Raw genomic sequence first — 16,772 nt, forward strand, 5'->3', positions numbered from 1 at the left:
TCCAACTAGGCTTAATCACTGTTTTGCGTCCTTGTTTAGGGGTGAGGAATAGGAATATTGAATTTGAATATATTGAGTTTGTATAATAAGTGAATATATTCAAATTTGGCGTTTTTCTTTGTACCTTTTCTCATTATTTCCTTCAACGATCGATGATCTGTGATTGTGTTGCAGTGCTGTAAGTTACATCGTGCCTATGCTATCTTGTTTATACGTCCCACTAAAGCAATTTCGCTACAATGAACAGTTGTACTCACCTGAAGTGCGGTTACTAGAGTGCAGTAAACGTTTCAGTTTGAAGTATTCAAGGAAAGACTATCGTCTTTAGAAACTCGAAGGTTCCTTTGTCCAGTTTAGACGACTTGAAGATGAGAAGTGTTCGGGGTAAAACGTTACATGTAGCGCCGTTACCAGCAACGCGTAACTTTTTTTTTCAGCAACTTAGTAACGTACTTGTTACAATTTAAGAAATGTAACGGGTAATGTACTTACGTTACAATTTTCCAGTAACGTGCGGTGTGACATGACTCGTTACTTTTTCATCGTGTAGGTGCCATTTTCCCATAGCTCACTTGAATGAAATATTCTGTCGCAGTGTCGAACAGCTCTCCACCTGCTTGTTTTGACAAAGAAAGCGATGAAGGAATCAATTTTTTAAGACGATAGTCTTTCTTGGGGACTTTCGACGCAAAAATTTTGGTCAGTCTGTCTGTCTGTACATTAGTCTGTTTGTCCGCACCTAACAATACTCGAAACGGCACCAAAGAGGCCAAGCGATACTCCAAACGGCCGAACCCATCTGCAGTGCCCACCAATATTGCTCAAGGTTCAGCGTTCATACCTGTGTGATTGTCAATAAAAAGCAATTATTGCGCATATCTGAGCACCATAACAACACGTCACTATTCTGTATGCGTGTCTTTTACTAGACAACGCTTGCATAAGTAATTATAAGGACAGTAGCGTTTACCACGTTGCGCTGACCATGCAATGCTTGCACGAAAAGGCAAGTGTTTCCAACCCTTTGCTAAGACAACACGGTGGCGGCACCTACCCGTCGCCTTGCGTTCTACACCTTATAAAATCCGAGATGGGCACGCAGGGTGTGCGCACTTGGTTTGACAAGATAACTGCAAGATAGTGCTCATGTCTCACGTATGACATGCCTTGATGTGCTCGTTCGTCTCCGCTGCACGCTCAAGGTACTCTAACGCAGCGCCTCCAGAATACCATTTACCAATTTCTTGCGCAGAACACAAATAAACGTTTTGTTCCCTCTCACCAGACGCAAGACTATCGTCTTTCAACGACATTGGCAGTGTAACATGCAGATATGGGGACAATTTTTTTTTTGTAAAAATTGTGGATAGAAATTCTTGAAACGCCTCAACACGGTGAGAGGAGTTTTGCGGCGTCGACACACAAGGCTTGAAGACAGCTGAGAAAACCGCCACGACACGCTGTAGAAACATCATTTTCATTAAATTTGATTGTAGCAGGTGGATAAAAGACTCCTGCGCCTTTCCGTGCCTAAAAGAGAGGCCACCCTAAAGAAAAGCGCATGGACTGCTTTACTTCACACAGCGCACTGAGTGTCACTCGTCATACGTGAGAAAAGCAAATAACTTCTTCGAGAGCCTACTGCAACATAAAACCGACGTCTGCAAACTTGAGTTCACTCGCTGAGCACAGCGTAGTGAACGACATCCGCATCAGATTGGCCAAGTGCGGCATCGTAGACTTCGAGCCCAATTTATAAGCGGATTTTTTTTTGAATCATAGCCTTAACCTAACCGCTCTACAGTTGCACTACTGATGGAACCTGCCTAAGCGGGATTCTGCACATCATGAACAATAGGCGTGTCCCCATGGCAGGAATGAAACTTCTGAAAAGAATAGAAGTGAGGCGCGAAACATCGCCCATTTTTTAATGCGAAATATCTATCTATCTATCTATCTATCTATCTATCTATCTATCTATCTATCTATCTATCTATCTATCTATCTATCTATCTATCTATCTATCTATCTATCTATCTATCTATCTATCTATCTATCTATCTATCTATCTATCTATCTATCTATCTATCTATCTATCTATCTATCTATCTATCTATCTATCTATTGCTGCGACAGGTTCGCCACAAGTAGCCCGCCACAATCATCGTGGCACCAGCACCAGCAAGACCCGGCTCGGCTGGCATGCGCCACGCGTTCGCACGTTCAACAACGAGGAAGAGGAAGATAGTCGGATCTGTGCCACTCGGCTACTCGAACTTGACGACCATAGTTTTTAGAATCGTGGGCACAAGTTCGCCCTAATAAAGACGCTTGTTTTCTTAACCTGTCGGCGTCAGCATCGCTACATTTCTGGTGGAGGTGCTGGGTATTGAATCGAAGCCCCACGAGCTCAAGACAGCGTAGCCCCGACGACCAGCGTATCAACCCCGTGGAAGTGACTCCTGTACACCAGAGGGCAAGTCGCCATCTTCGAGGTGACTCACCTGAGTTCGGTCCTCTTCACTTCACACCAAGGGGAATTCAAACGATGGATGCCACCACTATGACTAGCCAGGTAACACCGGCACAAGTGTTCATTAGCCAACCGCACCAGCCGCCAGTTTTCCACGGCGACTCGTACGAGGATGTTGAAGATTGGTTGGACCTGTTCGAGAGAGTAGCGAGCTTGAATGGATGGGACGAAAGAGAGAAGCTCCGTCGCGTATACTTCGCCCTGGAAGACTTCGCGAAGACATGGTTTGAAAACCATGAAACCTCGTTGTCGACCTGGGAGGTATTTCGACGACAAGCGGTGGCTACGTTCGCGAACATAGACCGGAAAGAAAAGGCCGAGGCAGCTCTTCAATCGAGGAACCAGCTAACGAACGAGAGTGCTGCTATGTACATTGAGGACATGGTTCGCCTGTTCAAGCGTGCGGATTATAACATGGCTGAGGATAAGAAGGTGCGCCATCTAATGCGCGGAGTGAAGCAAGAGCTGTTCGTCGTTCTCGTCCGCAACCCTCCGAGCACGGTTGCTGAGTTTTACTCGGAAGCGACGGCCATCGAAAAAACACTGGAACAGCGGGCTCGGCAGTACAACCGGAATCTTAACTGCGCATCTGCACAGGTATTCCCCGGAGGCGTGCGAAACGACGTTGAAGCCCTGCGAGAGCTAATTAGATCAGTTATCAGAGAAGAACTGAGCAGACTGCATATGCCCCAGACTTCAACTGCACTATCTGTTACGGACGTTGTTCGTGACGAACTGAGGCAGGTGATACGAGAGCCAGAGCATGAGCTGCAGCCGGTTCGACCTATCCGAACATACTCTGAGGTTGTCAGACAACCCACGGTACACAGCAATGCAGCAGTTGCGATGACAACGACTCCTCTCCCACCTGTGGCACGCAGCGCACCTCGTCCACGGGAACCGACAGCTACCTATCTGCCCCCAGGAGCACGTAGCACACATCACTATGTGGAGCGTAGGCCCAGGAAAAGTGACGTCTGGCGTGATCACGAGCGCAGGCCTCTGTGTTTTCATTGTGGGGAAGCGGGTCATCTGTACAGATTCTGTCCTTACCGACAGGCTGGATTAAGAGGCTTCCCGTCATATGCACCGTGCCCCCGAAACGGCGAACGACCAGCGGAAATTGAGGAGTACCTGTCGACGCGCCAGAACTCGCCAACTCTACGCCAACACCGGTCACGGTCACCATCGCCTATGCGCTACCGGTCATCCAGCCCACGTACACCTTCAAGGCAGCCTGGTCATTGCTCTCCAAGTCCACACCCGGAAAACTAAAGCAAGCGACCTGTGGAGGTGAGGCCGCTGATAACGTCAGTTACGAAGATCCTCCAATTTGGTTTGAGGGTGATGACGGTGTATTTCCGGTAGATGGGTGCAGCAACGAAAACGTTACTTCAGATTTGCGGTTGAGAATGGAAGGATGGGAGCTGAATGCCTTAGTCGACACCGGTGCTGATTATTCAGTGATAAGTCACAAGATGGTGAAAAAGCTAAACAAGGTTGTGACACAGTGGAGTGGATCGCAGATACGCACGGCAGGCGGTCACATTATTACGCCCCTTGGCAGATGCACTGCAAGACTTGAAATACGGGGCTTTATTTACGTGGCCGATTTCATTGTGCTGCCAGAATGTTCAAGAGAACTCATTATAGGAATGGATTTTTTGCGAGCTAATGGCGCCGTAATTAACCTGCGCAGGTCCAGCGTGACGTTTTCGACTGAACGAGCTATACCTGAGGAGGAATCTGAGGAACGACGCCTAACTGCTCTACGCGTTGTTCATGATGACGTAACTGTGCCGCCACGCTGCAGTATAATGGTGCTCGTAGAAAATGATGCATTGTACAACCGCGAAGGCATAGCGGATACAAATGTAGGACTGTTTTTGAACAAAGGTGTCTGCGTAGCTAGGGGTCTTGTTCACTTGACGAATGGCCGTGCAGATGTCCTACTCACAAATTTCTCCAATGAGCTTCAACACATCGCTCAAGGCACGGCTATCGCCTATTTACACGACTTCTGTATGGCGACCGAACTATGCAGCTTAACGACATCAACCACTCGACCAGTGGCCTGCAACATCGACACATCCGTGACCGTCAATCAGAGCCTTCCGGACAGTCAGAAGAAACAGATTTACGCCTTGGTAAAAGAATTCTCTGATTGCTTTTCAAGTACCTCGAAGGTCCAGCGCACGTCAATCACGAAACACAGAATTATAACGCAAGACGACACGAGGCCTATATGCCAGCATCCATATCGGGTGTCACAGAAAGAACGGGAAATTATCAAGAAGCAAGTGGAGGAGATGCTTTCTGATGATGTCATCCAGCCTTCGAATAGTCCATGGGCGTCTCCCGTAGTGCTCGTTAAGAAGAAAGACAACACACTTAGATTCTGCGTCGACTACAGAAAACTGAACAGTGTAACTAAACGAGATGTCTACCCCTTGCCACGTATCGACGATACACTAGATCGGTTGCGATCCGCAAAGTTTTTCTCCTCCTTAGATCTGAAAAGCGGATATTGGCAAATAGAGGTCGACGAGCGGGACCGTGAAAAAACGGCATTCGTAACACCAGATGGCCTCTACGAATTCAAAGCGCTTCCATTCGGTCTCTGTTCCGCACCAGCGACGTTCCAGCGAATGATGGACACTGTCCTCGCCGGATCGAAATGGCAGTAATGCCTAGTGTATTTGGATGACGTGGTGGTATTCTCTGCAACGTTCGACAAATATCTAGAGCGACTACGCACAGTATTGGAAGCCATCCGGTCAGCGAAATTGACAATCAAACCCGAAAAATGCCACTTCGGCTTCGAAGAGCTGCGATTCCTTGGACATGTCATTAGTTCCGAGGGTGTTCGTCCCGATCCCGAAAAGACAGCCGCTGTTCAGAGGTTCCCTACACCCAGAGACAAAAAGTCAGTGCGTCGATTTTTGGGTTTATGTGCCTATTATAGACGATTTGTGGAAAACTTCTCAAAGATTGCGGAACCTCTTACAAAACTGACAAAAGACGACGTGCCCTTCACGTGGGAAAGCGAACAACAGAAAGCTTTTGATGAATTAAGAAAACGACTACAGGGTTCACCAATACTTGCCCATTTTGATGAGACAGCCGACACAGAAGTCCATACCGATGCCAGCAATGTCGGCCTCGGCGCCATCCTTGTCCAGTGGCAAAATGGTCAAGAGAAAGTGTTAGCCTATGCCAGCCGCAAACTATCAAAAGCTGAGGCAAACTACTCTGCAACTGAAAAAGAGTGCCTCGCAGTCATCTGGGCCATAAACAAGTTTCGACCCTACCTTTATGGTAGACCGTTCAGAGCTGTCAGTGACCACCATGCTCTATGCTGGCTGGCAAATCTCAAGGACCCGTCAGGTCGACTAGCAAGATGGAGCCTTAGGCTGCAGGAGTATGATATTACGGTCGTGTACAAATCGGGAAGGAAACACAGCGATGCCGACTGCCTGTCACGCTCTCCCGTCGATCCAAGTGTACCTGAAGAGGAAGACTTCCCGTTTCTAGGTGTTGTCGACACATCCAAAATCGCTGAACTACAACGAGATGACCCGGATTTGCTGGCACTTATACAACACCTGCAGGGTCTCGACGTTCAAGTCCCTCGCATATTCTCCAGAGGGCTCTCCGCGTTCTGCCTTCGAGGAAGTGTCCTTTACAGGAGGAACTTCGAACCTAATGGTGAAACGTTTTTACTAGTCGTGCCCACAGCCATGCGAGAGGAAATTCTGCACGCATGCCACGACGAGCCAACATCTGGACACATGGGTGTGAGCCGAACATTCGCCAGGATTCGCCTGAAATACTATTGGCCTAAGTTGCTCGCATCAGTGCAGCGCTACGTGAAAACTTGTCGTCAATGTCAATGGCGCAAAACTCCACCCGTAAAACCAGCCGGCCTTCTCCAGCCAATAGACCCTCCAGATGCCCCATTCCAACAAGTCGGCATGGACTTCCTAGGACCTTTGCCGACATCGCGTGCAGGCAAGAAATGGATAGTCGTAGCCACAGACTATCTCACCCGTTATGCTGAAACTGACTCTCTATACAGTACGACAGCTGCCTAAGTCGCCAAGTTCTTTGTGAACAACATAGTGCTCAGACATGGTGCGCCCACCGTCGTTATTACGGATCGGGGCACAGCATTTACTGCAGACCTCATGCAATGTCTGATGCGCATGACAAATACCGATCACAGAAGAACAACGGCGTATCACCCTCAGTCAAATGGCTTAACCGAACGCCTCAACAGAACTTTGACCGACATGCTATCAATGTATGTTTATGTTGAACATAAACAGTGGGACGAAATATTACCCTACGTAACATTCGCATATAATACAGCCGTTCAAGAAACAACCCACGTTGCCCCTTTCGAACTAGTATTCGGCCGAAGAGTGACCACCCCGCTGGATGCCATGTTACCACTACAGGACGAAAGCAGCTATCCACCTGACTTAGATGACTTCTTGCAAAGAGCCGAAGAAGCACGGCAAATGGCAAGATACCGAATACGCCACCAACAGCACGTCGATCCTAGTCGCTACAACAAGCGACGCAGTGACACACTTTACCATCCCGGTGACAAAGTGTGGATATGGATACCAGTGCGCCGCCGCGGACTCTCTGAAAAGCTTCTTTGCCGATACTTCGGCCCTTATGAAGTACTCAACCGTATCAGCAACGTCACTTATCAAGTTAGATCCGCTGGACACGTGAGTTCAAGACGCCGCAATCCCACGGAAGTGGTCCACGTAGTCCGCATGAAGCCCTATCATGACAGATTGTCGAAAAACGAGTGAGAGTGCGCGTGTATCTTTTCACTGTCTTAAGCATCGGGACGATGCATCTCAGGAGGGGGGCAATGCTGCGACAGGTTCGCCACAAGTAGCCCGCCACAATCATCGTGGCACCAGCACCAGCAAGACCCGGCTCGGCTGGCATGCGGACGCGTTCGCACGTTCAACAACGAGGAAGAGGAAGATAGTCGGATCTGTGCCACTCGGCTACTCGAACTTGACGACCATAGTTTTTAGAATCGTGGGCACAAGTTCGCCCTAATAAAGACGCTTGTTTTCTTAACCTGTCGGCGTCAGCATCGCTACACTATCTATCTATCTATCTATCTATCTATCTATCTATCTATCTATCTATCTATCTATCTATCTATCTATCTATCTATCTATCTATCTATCTATCTATCTATCTATCTATCTATCTATCTATCTATCTATCTATCTATCTATCTATCTATCTATCTATCTATCTATCTATCTATCTATCTATCTATCTATCTATCTATCTATCTATCTATCTATCTATCTATCTATCTATCTATCTATCTATCTATCTATCTATCTATCTATCTATCTATCTATCTATCTATCTATCTATCTATCTATCTATCTATCTATCTATCTATCTATCTATCTATCTATCTATCTATCTAGCCAGCCACCAACGACTTTTAGCTGTACTGGCCGTTTCGATAATAGTATAGATACCAAAGTTGATGTGACTGTATGACGAGCACAAATGGCTAGTCATAACATGAAAACCATGACATGTATGTCATGAGTGTCATGATTTACATTTCGCGGTCTTGCTGCTCTTGCGGTGGTTTCGTTCACATGACATATGGTATGACATAACTGCATGGTGAACATAAGTTACAGACCCTAACTTAGAAATCATGACATGTATGTCATGCAGGTCATGACTACATGCCACGCTCATGGTGCGCTCGTGGTCGTTTCGCTAGCTCCTCATATACCAAACTTGGTATCACGAGACGTAAATAGCTGACAAAGGTATATAACTGGTGCAAGCGTGATAATCATGATAAGCGTGTCATGTAAGAATACGACAACATCCACGCTCATGATTCACTCGCGGCCGTTTCGCCAGCTTCACATATACCAAATTTGGTATTACGTGATTTCATTTGAATTAGATCCTGCATTTCTGGTCTCCCTTTCTCTCCAGTAACTTGCGAAGGAAAGGTGTTTTTTTTTGCGCCAGAAACAACGTGCAGATGATGTGAGTTCAGATGCGTACGTCGTTTTGGTAATATATTGCAAACAGATATGAAATCAATATTGGGTTTTTGTATACCCTTGTATGTTCTTTTTATTTTGTTTCTTTGTGTATATAGCCTTCATGCTGCAGCCGCACACAGTGGCTACCTCATCAAAGGCACGAAACAGCCTGGCATATCTGCTACAGGTTACTTAAAGCTCATCTTAGTCATTTCTAAGAGCTATGTAAGGACCAAATGCGCTGTTATGAAGTTTGAAAGACAGACGCCTTGATGCAGGAACACATTATCTTGGCGTTGCCTTCAGAAGACGCTCGTAAGCACCTGGCTGTACGCCATTTCCGGCCAGTGTCGTTATTTCTTCACTATTTACTCCTTTTACCATGCATTGCATCTGTCTTGAAGCGCTAGCTCATTGGGTCAATTTTGAGTCCAACCTTATGTTGCCAATGATATATATTTTTTTCTTTGCATCATCGAGCATCCTCACCCGAAAAACTCTGAATACGTGGTACCTTATCCACCGCCACCTGCTATGCTGCTGAGATGAAGATACGATTGTACATCTCCTGCGCCGATTGCTGGAGTATGGTACACAGAGGCAGTCTCTTAGTAATGTTCTCAACAAGTTAGATGACGAGCCTCTGTCAGAGGAAAGAATACTATAACGTTGAAGAAGGAGGCTGTACACGCGATATCTATAAACTTCTTGACAACTACTGGCCTGTGTGAAAGACTGAGAGAAATTCTATTGCGTGTTCGAATCCCCAGGAATTTCCCTCAACCATCACTCCCTTCTACCTCCCACCCTCCGTGCAAGGCAGCATACCCGATACTAACATCTGCTTTACTTTCCTGCCTTGCTCTTCCTCTCTTAACATTACCTTTATTTTCTCACTGCATTAGCATTGTATTTGAATAACAAACACGCTCACGTACACACGCACACGCACACAATCACACACACACACACACACACACACACACACACACACACACACACACACACACACACTCACACACACACACACACACACACACACACACACACACACACACACACACACACACACACACACACACACACACACACACACACACACACACACACGCACACACACACAAATCTTTGGCCAGATCCGATGCTATATTCACGAATACCCTATTTCATAACAAAAAAAAACTAAGTTTTGTCTAGCGTTTTGTGAGTGTGATTTCGTTGCAGAGTAAGTTTGTTGACACCATTTGTATTCTAGCCGACACTGTTAGCCCCTACTTCTTGAAGATTCGCACCCTTTCCCAGCCGGACAGTTGTTATTTATGACAGTCAGCAGGCACGTATACCATTATTTGCATTTGTAACTCGCTACATGATGCCGGTCTCGCGGTGTTTTGACAGATACAAACGATGTCGCATGTAAGCGTCGTAGCTCCTCTCTATCTTCTGGACAAACGTGCCCATTGTCTTCTGCGCCCATCGTGCTTTTCCCTTCATACTGATTATTTCCTCTCACTGCTTACTTTTTCTCTTTACATCTTGAGTAGCGTTTCTACACACCCATTTGTCAGTTTCATGAACAGAAAGGGTCTTTCATTTGTGCGCTTTGGTACGTAATGAATCATTACTTTTTTTAGTGAATTCTGTTTATGAAAAGACGCCATGTCCAGATTACTCAGTCAGCAGTTAGGTGGACTCGTGATTTATACGTTCAAATATATTTGCTGATTGTATCGAATGTGACTGCTTGTCAAAGTTAGCAGATATCTTTTGCAAATAGAAGGAATCAGAGGCGTACGCCAACAGTATTCAAGAAGTGCAATGCTAATGCGTTTTTTTTGGCTTACATGGTGCAAAGTTTTTGAAATTACGTTCCAGGAAACCACAACACAGCGTTACAGTGATATCGCCGCTACAAAGGCTGCAGGGGGATGAAATCAGCATGGATACAGCACAACTATTGTGAAATAAAAGTTGCACGCCACCACTTATTCTCCGCACTTGCTTACTCAAATAAAATCCCCGTGTGACCGTCCGCTTTAGCATTACGCGAGTCAGGTGTCAGGCAATACCGATGAGTGTTTCCGTACATTCAAAAACGTGAAGGTCCAGCTAAGCTATAGAAAACACCACACATGCTGATGTGAGGGTGGCCCTGCCACGGTGGTCTAGTAGCTAAAGTACTCAGCTGCTGGCCAGCAGGTCGCGAGATTGAATCCCAGCGGCGGTGGCTACATTTACGATGGAGGCGGAAATGTTGTAGGCCCGTGTGCTCAGATTTTGGTGCACGTTAAAGAACCCCAGGAGGTCGAAATTTCCGGAGCCCTCCACTACGACGTCTCTCATAACCATATGGGGGTTTTGGGACGTTGAACTTCACATATCAATCATGATGTGAGGGTGTGTTTTATCATTAGCATAAAATAATTGTAGTGATATTGCGTTGTGGTAGCTTTGGCAGACGATGACTGGCTCCGCAAAAATTTACTCTACATTATTGACCAATCTATTGTTACCTGAAAAAAAAACATGAGCTTGTTTTGGCTAGTGGGTTTCACAATAGAATTATTGAAATCGCTGACGAAAACTACTAGTGTGGCCGTCTCAGATCTCACGTGCCTAAAATGTTCCTGTATAAATTTCCGAATGTCCACTTTTGATGTTCTAGGGCGGACGTAAACTGTGCAGATTTTCATTTCATCACTGCTCTTTACACCACACGCATCCGCACAGTTGGTGATGCGCTGAGTTTTTTTTTAAATAATTGCTTGGTTTTGACTAAGACCCCACAGAGGAAGATGGATTTGTTCCTTTAGTTGCGAGTTGTGTTAGCAGGCTTTAATTTTCGTGGTCCACCCTTGAGCTACTTAGAATGAACCTGATGAGTCGCCAGCATACATGTGGTACGTGGGAATGCACCCTTTGTTTCAATCGCTAACCTGACGTTTTGTGCTTACGCCACGAAATCTGCCAACCAACAATAGGTACAAGGTTACGCTGTGAAGAGCGCTGTAGAGGAACTTCCGGACACCATCACATGCAACAGAGTCACGTGACATGGGCCGTAATGACTGGCATGACTTCACTGGTATAACAACTGTTTGCTCTTGTTCTCGCAGCAGTGACGCTGGCGAAATCGTGAGAACGACGTAGTTGCAAGGCGTAGGTTACTGACCCCCTATAGTGACACGGCGTAACCACTGACACTAGAGAAAAAACCGCACTTACGCAGATCCGTGGCAGAAGCTTCCCTGTCGTTGAAATCTTTAGGGTGGTATGATGTCATACATAGAGTTTCTTGATCACGTGGCTCCACCACGTGTGGCGGTGACGGGAAGTTCCCCTAAGGCACTTATTTATTTTTATAGTATGGAAACACGTGGTAGCCTTACTACTTGGCGCAGCTGTGTGAGGATGAGGATGCGCTGACCTTTGCCCGAATGATCCTCATCTCCTTAATAGCCTTCTTCACTCAGTCAGCAATATATGTGGGATATGATGGGATGGATGGTTTGTAGAAGCAGAGAAGGAAGAAGTCAGAACGGAATAAACATGGCGCATGAGCGGACGAGTGGGCCCAGTGCACCTGAGCGACGCTCATGCAGCTCGACTGTGAGGCTCGACTGTGAATAAGCTGCCCAGGCTCAGGATCAGGCGGCAGTATCCTTATTGTTCTTTGAGAGTTCGTTATTTTACGGTAACTGTATTGGTCTTTCTCAGCTGAAGCGAGTCATTCGATCTTGATGTCATTTTCTTCCCCCGGACAAGGGCACTCCCATTGGTTAGCTTCCACTCCCGCCAAGGATTGGCCGATAGACTATTAGTTACGCAGTGGAGCGAGAAGTGTCCCTGTGGCGCTGGTACCTACAGATGGGGGCAGTATTCCGATGAAGAACCCAAAGGCGATTCGAGTGGCGCTTCGAAAAGCCACTTCGCAATTCCAGGAGATCACTGAGGTCCGCCAGTTTGGTCGCGGAGGCATCCTGTGCTGTTCCGCAGATCAGGAACGCATTCGTGAGCTCCTGCAATGTTCCGAATTCGATGCGCATCCGGTAAGCCCATTTATTCCTGCACGCCTCGCATGCTCGAAAGGATTAGTCCGCGGTGTAGACACAAGCCTTACACCTGCAGAAGTGCTCGATTTGTTTTCGGTGGTGGGTGTAATTTCAGTGTACAGGTGCACCCGTACAATTGACAACATAAAATCCCCAACGGAATCGGTGATAGTCACCTTTTTAGGAACAGTCCGACCTTCCGAAATGAAGGCATGGCCACTGATCTATAAGGTGGAGCCACTTTCCCCCAAACCACTGCAGTGTTTTAAATGTTGGCGATGTGGACATAGCGTAAGAGGGTGCCGATCAGTTCTTAGATGCCGTCAGTGTGGTGAAAATTATGACAGCCGCAAGTGCAGCTCTGAGAAAGAGAGGTGCTGCTTATGTAATGGGGCGCACCCTCCAAACTCCGCAGACTGTGCAGCAAAAGAAAGGGAGCTTGCCATATTGGATATTGTAGAACGCAAGCGGTGCTCTCCGAGAGAAGCCGTTGCAGAAATGCAGGAGAGATCCAAAGGATATGCAGGTGTTGCAGCACGTAATACCACCGCCATGGATGCATCTCTCGCAACATCTATCGCAGAGGCCACAGAGAAGGCTACGGAAAAGGCAATGGAACGCCTCGCAAACAACCTTTTTGAAAGCTTGGCACAATTGGTTTCCAATCAACTATCTCAAATTCTAGTTGTAGCATCTACGAACGATTGGGCTCCTCAGACGTCATTGGTATCGCAGCGTACGGAAATAGAAAGTGTGACAACACGTCAGCGAGCGGTTTCTCCTGAGGCAGGGAATTCCAAAGCAACGGAAGACGGTGATTTTACGGATGATTCGGAAGCATGTGCAGACATGGATAGAGACTCTCATAAGGCTCTAAAGCGAACCCGATCTCCCCAATCAAAAAACTCTTCGCATAATTCGAAATCTAAAAAAGTATCTATCCAAAAAACAATTATTTGAGATCATGTCTAAGAAAGACTTTTTGCGAAAGGACATTTTGGACCAAGCAGTTTCTGCGACGGTTCTGTCGTCAAAATAGGCTCACTAACCATATTACAGTGGAATTGCAGATCTATATTTTCCGCAGCCACAGACCTATGATACCTTCCTTCACAACTTTCCCCGGATGTTATATCACTGCAAGAAACCTGGCTTTCAACCAGCCAGAAGTTTTACCTAAAAAATTATTGGCTATTTCGATTGGACCGACCTAGCAGAGGTGGTGGGCTTGCTGTCTTGATAGCAAGTAAGTTTAGTCACAAAGCTACGATCTCTTATCGTTGTGTGACTCCAGATTGGTAAATTTTGGTAGTAGACATAATATTACCAGACGCTTTCCCCTTGTCGTTTGTAAATGCATATTTCCCAGCCGGGGCGCAAGACCTACGAAGTGTAGACGATATGTTCTCTGCCCGCAGAAAGCATATATTAATCACTGGAGACTTCTATTCACATCATGTGGCCTGAGATTTTAAAACAGATTTAAGCGGAAAACGCTTGTGGGAATAAGCTATTGACAAGAATTTATCTTGTTTAAATTCGCAATCTGCTACATTTGTCCGAGGTCTCTATAAATCTGTAATTGACTTGACATTTTCAAGCTCATCTCTAAATATATGTTCGTGGCAAACTTTAGACTGAGCTACTAACAGTGACCACTTGCCTATTAGTTTTGTTCTGAACTTTCCAGGAATACATGTCGCCGAAAAGGCCCGCTCATTCCTCAACTATAGAAAATTAGAAAAAAGACTTGAAGGCTACTTTTGATCACCGCAAGGACATACAGGGTGACTTTGGGGCTATGAGTCTGTGTGCAGTGTTAAAAAGATCAGTAAAATACGCAACTTTAAATTAGACTCGGCTACAAGAGGTTCTTCTAGTCCATGGTGGACTGAAGAGTGCATGAGGAGCTATAGAAAACGTAAAGCTACATGGAAACAACTGCTGGTTAACCAATGTCCAAAAAAATGGTGTGATTATAAATTCGCAGCAGCAGACTTCAAATGCACAGTAAGTACAGCAGAAGATGGTTATAATATGAAACGACATGATTATCTTTTTAGGGCTAAAAACAAAAAAAACGCTCTTCAGATTTTTAAGATCTCAAAAAGATGTTACCACCCGCTGAAAATATTGACTCTTTCTCCCCGTGAGCTCTCTGATTTAGTAGAAAATATTGCGAAAGGGCTCCAAGATAGATTTATGTCAACTATACCACTGCACATTGTGAACCCAATGGCAGGCGAGGATTTCGAGGAGGTTACTTTAGATGAGCTGGCAGAGATAATAAAGCACTTATCTCCTTCTGCACCTGGACCAGACGGGGTAACAAATGCAATGATAAAAGAAATATTCGAGATTTGTCCAACTGAAGTACTTAATCTGGTGAATTTTTTTTTGACAAAAGCTTGGATACCTGCGGAATGGAAGCTGTCTAAAGTGATTCCACTTCTTAAAAAGCAGCAAAAAGGATTCGCCTTGGACAATGTAAGGCCGATATCACTCACGTCAAATCTGGTTAAGCCAATTGAAAGAGTTTTGAATGCCCAGGTAATGAAATATATTAATAATAACGCAACATTAAACCTCAGTCAAATTGGTTTTAGATCCGGTTGCTCAATATGGTGTGCGCATGTTGATTTAGAGAGCCGAATACAACTGGCTCGGCGTCGGCGCCAATACTGTGCTTTAGTTAGTCTAGATTTATTTAAAGCGTATTATAGGGTTGAGCATTCAATTTTATTAAAACAGATGGAATATCACCACTATGATCACTGCGTGGGTGTCGGAGTTTTTAAGAGGGAGAGAATATTACTGCTTTAAAGATGGGTACTCGTCGAAAAGATATAAGCAGACACGCGGCGTACCACAGGGGGCTGTCCTGTCGCCAGTTTTATTTAACATTTTCTTAAGCTCCATTCCATCAACTAAGGATATTCAGTTATATGTGTACGCGGACGATATTGCTTTCTTTGCAAGTAATACCGACCTTCAATCCCTATACCAGAGTCTACAAAATTATCTCAATATGATAGAAAGAAGGCTTAAAAATATTCATTTGACCCTGAACGTATAGAAAAGTGTGCTTCTTGCATTCTCTTTTCTGCAGCCTATCAACATCTCGTTAATGTACAGTAATAAGCTCTTCCGCAGGCGAATTTCCTTAATTATTTGGGCATCATATATAATGACACATTAAATTGGAGAAGTCACATTGATGATGTGTACTCCAAGGTAACACGGGCCATGGGGTGGCTACGGAAGCTCGCAAACCGTAAAGCGGGTTTAAGAAAAGATGTGCTAATAATGATATATAAACTTTATGTGCGGCTCATCATGGAATTTGGATGTGTATTATTTTCTGGCAGCGCAGCTTATAAAATGAGACCCCTAATACTGCTGGAAAGAGAAGCGTTGCGTTTGTGTCTGGGTCTGCCAAAGTTTGTTGCAAATAACGGGTTGTATATGGAAGCTCGCCGACCTTCTCTGCTAAATAGGTTTAAAATTCTTACTGTGCAAGCATTCTTGAAGATATACAGTTCACACCAAAGACTCTCATTTTACGCTTTTATTCAAGAACCGGCTTTATTTTTCGAAACCCATTGGTCGCGAATACACATTTCGCAAATAGTATTTGCACTAGCGCTACTAAAGCAACTGAATGTAAAAATTAGACATATTGGTCCAATACACAACCTAAAGTCAATGCTTAGCATACAATTCGATGATATATTTCCTCTTAACGCGAAACATTTGACATATAGGTATTTAAATGACCAGTTAGCAGATTACCTAGCTCACCTAGAGATAAGCAATATCATTGCGACTGATGCATCTGTGTCAAAAAAGAAGGCTGGGGTTGGCATTTTCTCTCCTTCTTTGGACTGGTCCTTTTCGATTCGACTCCCAGATTATACCCCTGTATTCATTGCAGAATTATTGGCCACTGTTCTTGCCCTACGCAAATTGCCCTCAGGCGAATCCTTATGAGTTATCATTACAGATTCGTTTCAGTTTGTAATGCACTTTCTGCAGCAGTAAATGCAGAGCTGATGAATACGTTTCGGCATTTAGTACCGAAAAACGTAAAAAAACTGCATATGCTATGGGTACCAGGCCACT

The sequence above is a fragment of the Rhipicephalus microplus genome, chromosome 1, assembly GCF_043290135.1.
Source record: "Rhipicephalus microplus isolate Deutch F79 chromosome 1, USDA_Rmic, whole genome shotgun sequence".
In the NCBI taxonomy this organism is placed as follows: Eukaryota; Metazoa; Arthropoda; class Arachnida; order Ixodida; family Ixodidae; genus Rhipicephalus; species Rhipicephalus microplus.